The following is a 9,260-nucleotide window of genomic DNA, read 5'->3' as shown; positions in this document are numbered from 1 at the left end:
GCACATGTTTGGTCGGTGGTTGAGGCTTCATTGTCGGGGCATTCCAACCCGGTGGTTGAGGTCCTAGGGTATTCTATCCCAAGGATGATTGGACCCATAGTATGTTGGCATTCCAACCCGATGGTTGAGGGGTCTGGGGTATTCCAACCTGATGGTTGATTGGACCCATAGTATGTTGGCATTCCAACCTGATGGTTGAGGGACATGGGGTATTCCAACCCAATGGTTGATTGGACGTCCCATAATATGTTGTTATTATATGTGTGTTATTTGTTGTGTTGGTACTTTGGGGGAAATCACTAAGCTTTGGGCTTATAGTTTTGGGTTACATTTCAGGTACCTCAGATGATCATGGGAAGGCAAAGGCTTGATCATGCACCTCCTCATGTTATGTTTTGTGATTTTGGGAAAAACTCTGATGTCAAACATGTTTTGAAAACTAGAATGTAAACAATTATGATTTTTGGTTGGTTTGAAAAGCTTAAATTTTTATGAAATTTTATGGATGTTACACTTCTCTTCTTTTTTTCCTCCTTCAAGATCATGAAAACACACACTAATGGCTCAAAATGCTCTCAAATGGATTAGGGTTTGCAAAGGGGGTCGATATGGGGTTAGAGGCTGATGAAAGAAATAAGTCTTGGGATACAAGGATGTTTAAATAAGGTCCAAACCCTAAAAATTTGGGTTCGGCTCCTGATCAAGTACGCCTAACTTACTAGATGTACGCCCTTCATACTCAAGTAGCCCCCAAAATTACAATAATTCCATTATGGTCCAATTTTCAAATAATTCTCATACCAAGGCGGTAAAAGGTAAATACATGGAAATCGAGATGTTATAATTCTCCCCACTTGACCAAGACTTCATCCTCCAAGTCCGCTCCCGTGAACAACTTAGGTTAATTCTCTCGCATCTCTATCTCGGGTTCCCAAGTTCATTCGGAACCTTTTCGATCCTGCCATTGAACCTTGACCAAATACACCACTTTGTTGCACAAGGCCTTGATCTTCCAATCATAAATCGCCATTGGTCTCTCCACATAATTCAAGAGATCAACAACCTAAATATCCTCCAAAGGAACGACCGTTGATTCATTAGCCACACACTTCTGAAGTTGAGGAACGTGGAAGTTGTTGTGAATATGACCGAGCTCTTCAGGAAAATACAGCCTGTAAGCTACCTTGCTAACCCTAAAAATCACTTGAAATGACCCAATATACCAGGGTCCCAACTTTCCCATCTTACTAAAGCGTATTACACCCTTCCATGGTGATACCTTCAGCAAAACCATGTCGCCAACTTGGAACTCCAACTCAGATCGACATTTGTCGGCATAACTCTTCTGCCGACTCTAAGATGTTTGTAGTCTTTGTCTTATCTGATGAATAAGCTCCATTATCTAAAGGACTACCTCAGTCCTTCCCATGACTCTATAACCAATCTCTCCCTAACAAACTGGGGTACGTAACTTCCTCCCATAGAGGAGCTTGAATGGCGGTGCACTGATACTGGAGTGATAGTTGTTGTTGTAAGAAAACTCAACTAAGGAAAGGTATGAGTCCCAACTACCACCGAAATCTATGACACAAGCTCTCAACATGTCCTCAAGTGTCTGAATGGTCCACTCACTCTGGCTGTCAGTCAGCAGATGATAAGCAGTGCTAAGATGCAACCTCGTGCCCAACTCACCGTGGATCGTCTGCTAAAAACAAGAAGTGAAGCGGACATCTCCATCAGATAAAACGAAAATGGAATACCATGCCGAGCAAAAATCTCACACACATATAAATCGGCCAATTTTTCAGCCGATGAGCTATCTCGAATGGCTAGAAAGTGGGCGCTCTTGGTCAGACGGTCCACTATAACCATATCACGTCGAATCCCTTAGCCCTCTGAGGTAACATGGTGATGAAATCCATAGTAATATGTTCCCATTTCCACATGGGACCCTCCAATGGATGCAGCTTGCCATGCGGCATCTGGTGCTCGGCCTTGACCATCTATCAGGTCAAGCACCTGTCGACATACCAGGCTATCTCTCTCTTCATACATGAACACAAGTAAATAAGTGTCAAATCCCGATACATCTTGGTGACTACAAGGTGTATCGAAAACCTGGACTTGTGTGCCTCCTCCAATACAGTCTGCCTGATCCCACCAATGTATGGCACCCAAACCCGACCACACAGGGTCAACAATCCATGACTGTTGGTAGAAAACCTATCAATCTCTCCCCTGACTCGCTCCTTCTTCCATTTCTCTTTCTTGAATCCCTTAGCCTGAGCCTCCCTAATCAAATCCAACAATGGCGAATCAATCGAAATCCTCATACATAGGCTCTCAATAGCAGAACTAGCTGTCTTGCAGCTCAAATCATCAATGACCACATTCGCTTTTCCTAGGTGATACATAATCTCGTAGCTATAATCCTTGACCACGTCAATCCACCTATATTGTCTCATGATCAGATTCGGCTGGTACATGAGATATCTCAAACTCTTGTGATCCGTGTAGATAGTACACCGAACCCCATACAAATAATGACACCAAATCTTGAGAGCAAATACCACTTCTCCCAACTCCAAATCGTGAGTCAGATAATGAACCTCATGTGGCTTCAGCCGCCGAGAAGTATAAGCAATAACCCTCCCTCACTGCACAAGAACTGCCCCCAGTTCGGTGACGGATGCATCACAAAATACCGCAAAATCCTCAACACTCTTAGGGAGGGTCAACACTGGGGCCTCACATAACATATGTCCCATAGTCTCGAATGCAACCTGCTTCTCAGGCCCCCAATAGAAATCCACACCCTCTCTCGTCAGATGAGTGAGGGGTACAACAATATTGGAGAAGTCCTAAATAAATCCCCAATATTACCTTGCTAATCCCAAGAAACTTTGATCTCTGAGGGAGACTTCGGAACCTCCCGCTGCATTACGGCCTCAATCTTTGCCAGATAAACCAAGATCCCATTCCTGTTAACGATATGTCCTAAGAACTGGACCTCTAGTAACTAAAACTCACACTTCAAGATCGGTTCTCCCCACAACAATCCGGTCGTTCTAATAAACTACTTGCCCAACAGCTCCTGAAGCTAAGAGGACAACTCCTGCATCTCAGGTGGTGCCAATCGGTACGTCGCCTTGGCAATTGGAGCCGCACCTGGAACCAAATCAATCCTGAACTCCACCAACCTCTCAGGACGCAAACTGGGTAACTCCTTCGAGAACACATCTGCAAACTCTCTAACAATAGGCATGACCATGCCTTCACCTTGCCATATTCATTTGAAGTATCTGAAACAATAAACAAAATTTGTAAGTGAAAGGTTAGTGAGTTCCCCAAAAGTACCACCACATAACATAACATATACAAACATTGCATGCTTGGTCCAATCAATCATCATACTAGAATACCCTCGGGTACACAACCATCAGATTGTATTACCCTCAACAAATCAGTCATCAAACTGGAATGCCAATATGCAACGGGTCCAATCAGTCATCGGACTAGAATACCCTCGGGTCCACAACAATCGAGTTGGTTACCCCCGGTCTGTTGGCTCACACACATAGTAGTAAAGCCTCAACCCAAACCATAACATGTCGACATATACATAACAAATAACATATAACCAGTTAATAGAAAAATAGGCAGATCTAGAAATCACTACCACATAACAACATCCTATATATCAAGACACAAATATAATAGATCGCTACAACATAGCAACATCCTCTGTACCAGGATACATAATCAAATGGGTTGGCATTGGTGCCTTTGACCCGCAAGAATAGTGAGGAAAACTCACTTCTCAATCTGAAAAGATTACTGAACAAGACACTGCTCAGAATATCAGCTCTACTGGTCACCTGTTCATTGGAACATGACCAAACTTAACTTATAATCAAAATAACTAAAATACCTCTAGGTAAAAAACAGATCAAATTCAAAAAGTCACAAAGTCAACCGACTCAACTCAGCTAAGTACGCCTTGCGTACTCAGCTTGTACGCGTAGCATATTAAAGCCTTGACAAAAAAAAACGAGGGTTTTAACCTCGTACGTGCAGCGTACCCGAGGTATGCATAGCGTACTCGGCTGGACCTTATCCTTTCTATTAAGAGCTTATATCCTTAAGCTCGTTCGTCTAAATTCCAGATCTAGTTCTTAAATGATGTCCTTATCCATAAAGTTTCCAACTTTATGGTCTTACATGGCTCTTAAGTGCTCAATACCAAAAAAAAATAACTTCTTAACTCATTAAGCCATCCTAGATCATGCATGGAAGGAAACTAATGACCGAGATTTTATTTTTATGTTTCAATTCACTCCAGAATGTCTAAAAGGACAACTTATATGAATTAGAGTAACCCATATTCATAACACCAAGCTTATGGGACCAAAAGAGCACAAATCCATGGCTAAACAAGATCTAATCAATACTTCATCACGTTTAGAGCTTTTTACCTCCAAATGGTTTCAGTTGATGATGTTATTCTGGATACAAAATGCTCTACTCTTCTAATATGGTCTTCTCTTCTTTCTTCTTCCTTTAAGATCACCAAAAAACACACTAATGGCTCAAAATGCTCTAAAATGGATTGGGGTTTGCAAAGGGGGTCGAAATGGGACTGGAAGCTGATGAAAGAAAGAAGTCTTGGGAGATAAGGATGTTTAAATAGGGTCCAAACCCTAAAAATTAAGGTTTGACCCCTGACCACGTACCCCCAGCGTACCAAATGTACGCCCAACGTACTCAAGTAGCCCCCAAAATTTCAAAAATGCCATTATGGTCCAATTTGCAAACAATTCTCATACCTAAGGGTAAAATATAAATACTTGGAAATTGAGATGTTACAAAAAAATAATTATATAAAAGCTAGTAATCATCTAACCCACAATAATCTTTACGTGATCTGCTTTGACATCCATACAAAATGTGTTCATTAGACAAAATTCAGTTTCTTTTTAAACTTCACTTGCGTTATTTGTTTTTCTCGGCCTGTCCAGATATAATAAAATATGCAATAAATAACAAAGTACTTTCATTTATTTGTTCATTATAACATCCTATTTTCTAATACAAATACCTTGATAAAACAAATTAACAATCTGGTAAAATTTTCAATGTAGGGTTCTTAAAAAAAATGGAATGGATAACGTTATGCATAAATAATCGATATGGAAAAAGAGTTTCTTTTGTGACTTGAACAAGCTTTCTAAACATGAGTACATGATAATTTTACCTTTTCCGAAGCATGACCTTAAACTAGTTCCCATTGATTAAAATGTTTGATCTTTCCAATTAGTATTCACACGACATTGATCAGGTTCTTATATACTTACAATGAGAGAAGAATTATGTTGTTTGATTTTCCTTAATGATCTTTCTGTATTATACGATTCCACCTGAAAATATTATCAAAATCATAAGTAAACTATTTATATAGCCCAAAATTCAATAAAAATGTTGACATGAGTCATGACTCAAAATAGATAAGAAATTACAAGACAAGGGGATAATAACATCAATTACTTTTTCTGATTTAGGAACATCATAAAGACTTTTTGTTATGAAAATGTATACAAACCACAATGTTATCAAACCACCTGCAGTAAAGAGTAATTTTAATAATTCAATCCATATAGATTGGTTTATGGGATACTGAAATCTATGGATACACACAAGTGATGAAAGTGAAACAAGTAATGACTGAGCCACAATTTTCTTTCGAGTAATTTGCATTTTTTGTGTCTTTTTAGGATATTTATTGATTTTAGTGGTTCTTGTAAGCTTAATTAATCTATGAATATCAGGCAGTATCAAAATCTTATTCTTGTTATGCTTTATCAAAGACAGATTTTGAGTTTTATCCCATAAAATCCATGTTAATTCGATCACAATGCATCCAAACAATGTGTGATCTATATGATGCTCAAGCGGTAAAGTCACATCAACACTTCATTATTTGTCTGGGAAAATCCACAATTCGCATTAAATGCAATAAAATCGATCAATCAAATTCACTAATAAAAACTTGAATCAAGTTATATGTATGGATTGGTAGAGTTAACAGAACATTAAATCGCCTCGGATTCAATGAAGAGATTAATAGATCCTTCAGGTCATTTAATGATATAAAGAGAAAATAGAGCATTAGGTGGAAATAGTCGATGATGTTTTTCAGGCGACACAAAAAGATGATTTAGTGGTGAGTCACATAGGTTTTAAGAAGCAAACATAACAGAGAAGAATGTTACCTAGTAGGGATGGAGACTATCGAGAAAAAAGGTAGTGAAGAGTAGTACGACGATGCACAATGAATACGAAGGTGATGAGGATAATCAATCGAGAACAATCTAATGATTGGCGGAGCAGGCAGCGAACGACAGAGTAAACAAGAGTGAGAGGAGATCCGTGAAGTCTTATCAATAATGAGATCCGTGAAGTTCGATCGATAATGGCGTAAGTGGAGATTAAGGGAAACTGAGGAATGAGGAATTAGGTCCAGTGATGAAAAATACCTCTTAAAATAAGATTGCTATAGAAATAGAGGATGAGCAACGACCGACGTGATGGGGAGGCTGAGCAATGGCTGCATGTTGAGAGAGAGAGAGAGAGAGAGAGAATCACTTGACAGGTTAGAGGTTTGATCGCATACCAATTCGCTTGAATATCTTCGCAACCAAGTGGAAAATGAAGTCATGTGATTTTATCAATTCGCCCTTATTTTTGAACCGAGGAATGTGAGTATACCAATTTACCCTTATTTTTGAACAGAGGATTATGTGTGAAACATGTAGCTTCGAAACTTATTAATTTTGTATACTATTATTGACTATTAAGAATTTAAGATATATAATTTGATGCATAAATAGATGTTCTTTTCACTGATTATTTTTAAGTATTGCACCCAAATTTATTATATTTTATCCTACCTTGTATGTCATTTATTAAAATTAAAAAAAAAGAATTAAAGAAACTTAAGAAAAACATTAAGGGTAAAATAGTTATGATGTTTTGTTCCTTAGCAAAGTACCTACATAACTAAGTTCTGTAGAACTTTTTGTAACAAAAGAGTTATGGATTTTTCCGTCGTAGCAAAATAGTTATGTAAACCAGTTTTGTAGCAAAATTCCATAACATAATAGCTATAGAATTTCATTTCATAGCCTAATAGCTAGGAATATGAATATGTACCAAAATAGCTACAAAATTAGATTCGTAGTAATTTTCGTAGCAAATTTAGTAGCAGACTAACTACATATTATGATTCCATTATAAATTTCTATAAAAATTGTCATTTTGGTATGTATTTTTGACAAAATTTCAAAAATTGTCCCTTAGGTATTATTTTTTCTAAGATTTAGTCAAAATTTTGACTCTTTTGGCTTCATAGTCTTTTTGACATAGTTTATACATGAAAATGGTCCCTCGAAAATTAAAATGACTATTATACTCTTTCCTTTTATTTTTAAAATTTTTTAATATCTATTTTAATATTTTAATAATTAAAATAATAGAAGAGGGTCTCTCTCTCTCTCCCTCCCTCCCTCCCTCCAAAAAGGTACATCGGTCTCTCTCTCTCTCTAACACCAGAGTCATCACCCATCCCTTACCTCTCATCTCTCAAAAAACATACTTCTTTAATCTTAAAAAAAAACCCACCTTCGTTTCATCTTTTTGAACTCACATCTGATACAAATGTTTGAACTTACACTTGATACAACTCCAAAAAACACCCTCAGTTGACTTTAATTTGACCGAATTGTTGGGTGTTTTCGATTACTTCTGTCAACCAGATAGCGGGTCTAGATCCTCATCGGAGTCTCTTCCAGGGTATAACTCTCAAGAGAAGAAGAAATTGGAAGCAGAAATCGCACGAAAGGAGAAGGAGAATGAAATAAAAAAAGAAAGAAACATGTAGGCAACAAAGATTTTTGGTATGGTGGTTGATTTGTCGCAAAAGGAACGAGCACCTCCGGTGCCCTCACTGGTTTGTAGAGGGAGGAAGAAACGAAAGCAGCAAGGGCTGCTGAAGCATCTCTTGCGCTTCTTTGTCTCGGAAAGAAATGCAAAGGGTAGGGGAGAGATTGTCCGATGGAAACAAGGTAACAACAATAACAGTGCAAGTGGGTGTTTGGCTGCTATGGAGACAGCAAAAGAAGAAGAGAATGTGCGAGGGGGTCGTTGTCCTCTTGTTTGCCGGAAAATCTCCACCTCCGGTAGGGGTATCTTTGATTGAAACTGAACAAAAAAAGGGAGGAATAAGGGCTGAACTGGACAATAAATTTTGGGAGTGTTTTGCCGCTTTGCTTGACAGAAAAAGAAAGAATAAGGGAAGGATTGGGGGCTACTGCTCCTCTCTTTATTGGAAAACCACAAGAATACCACCTCCAGTCAAGGTGTTTTTAGTTGCCCCGCGCGCGCGCGCGCGCGCGCGCGAGAGAGAGAGAGAGAGAGAGAGAGAGAGAGAGAGAGAGAGAGAGAGAGAGCCATCTTCTATTATTTTAATTATTAAAATATTAAAATATATATTAAAAAAAGTAAAAATAAAAATAAAGGGTATAACGATCATTTTGATTTTCGGAGAACCATTAATTAAATCTCAGAAAAAATACATATTATAGGGATATTTTTGCAGTTTTGTTTATTTATTTATTTTTTTTTCATATTCAATAATTTATGTTTTATATGATTTTATAACATTTAAAATTTAAATTATTTATGAAGAAAAACTATTCTAGACTAATTATAAGACCATCTGATATGCATACGACGGTGGCCATCGTTGTTAAGTTGGACCATGACCACGGTCGTGTACACCATCCCGATCAATCATGATCGTGCTCGTCCGTATTCCATACGACGAATTCGAACGTCCAATTAAACGTTTTCCTTTCTTTTGACCTTTCAACGGTCAATTTGTTAAGTTTTAATTTTTTTTTTCAAAAACTTAATACCTATATAAATCAAATAAAATCCTCACATTTCATAACATTTTACTCATTCTAAAACAAAAAACACATGGAGGATTTGGAATTGTTAAAAAAATTGACTCGAATGATGACGAAGAATTCATTTCGACCTTCTTCAATGTTGTGCAACACATTCACGATGAAAAAGTTCAAATGTTGCTTATACCAGGGCGGTCGTCAATCATGATCGTCAAGCCGCACACGACTTATTGGTACGTGATTACTTCACTTATAATTGTATTCACAATGATGACGCATTCGAACGTCGTTTCC

Source organism: Lactuca sativa, chromosome 5, assembly GCF_002870075.4.
Source record: "Lactuca sativa cultivar Salinas chromosome 5, Lsat_Salinas_v11, whole genome shotgun sequence".
NCBI classification, from domain to species: Eukaryota; Viridiplantae; Streptophyta; class Magnoliopsida; order Asterales; family Asteraceae; genus Lactuca; species Lactuca sativa.
Note: the sequence above shows the minus strand (reverse complement) of the source record.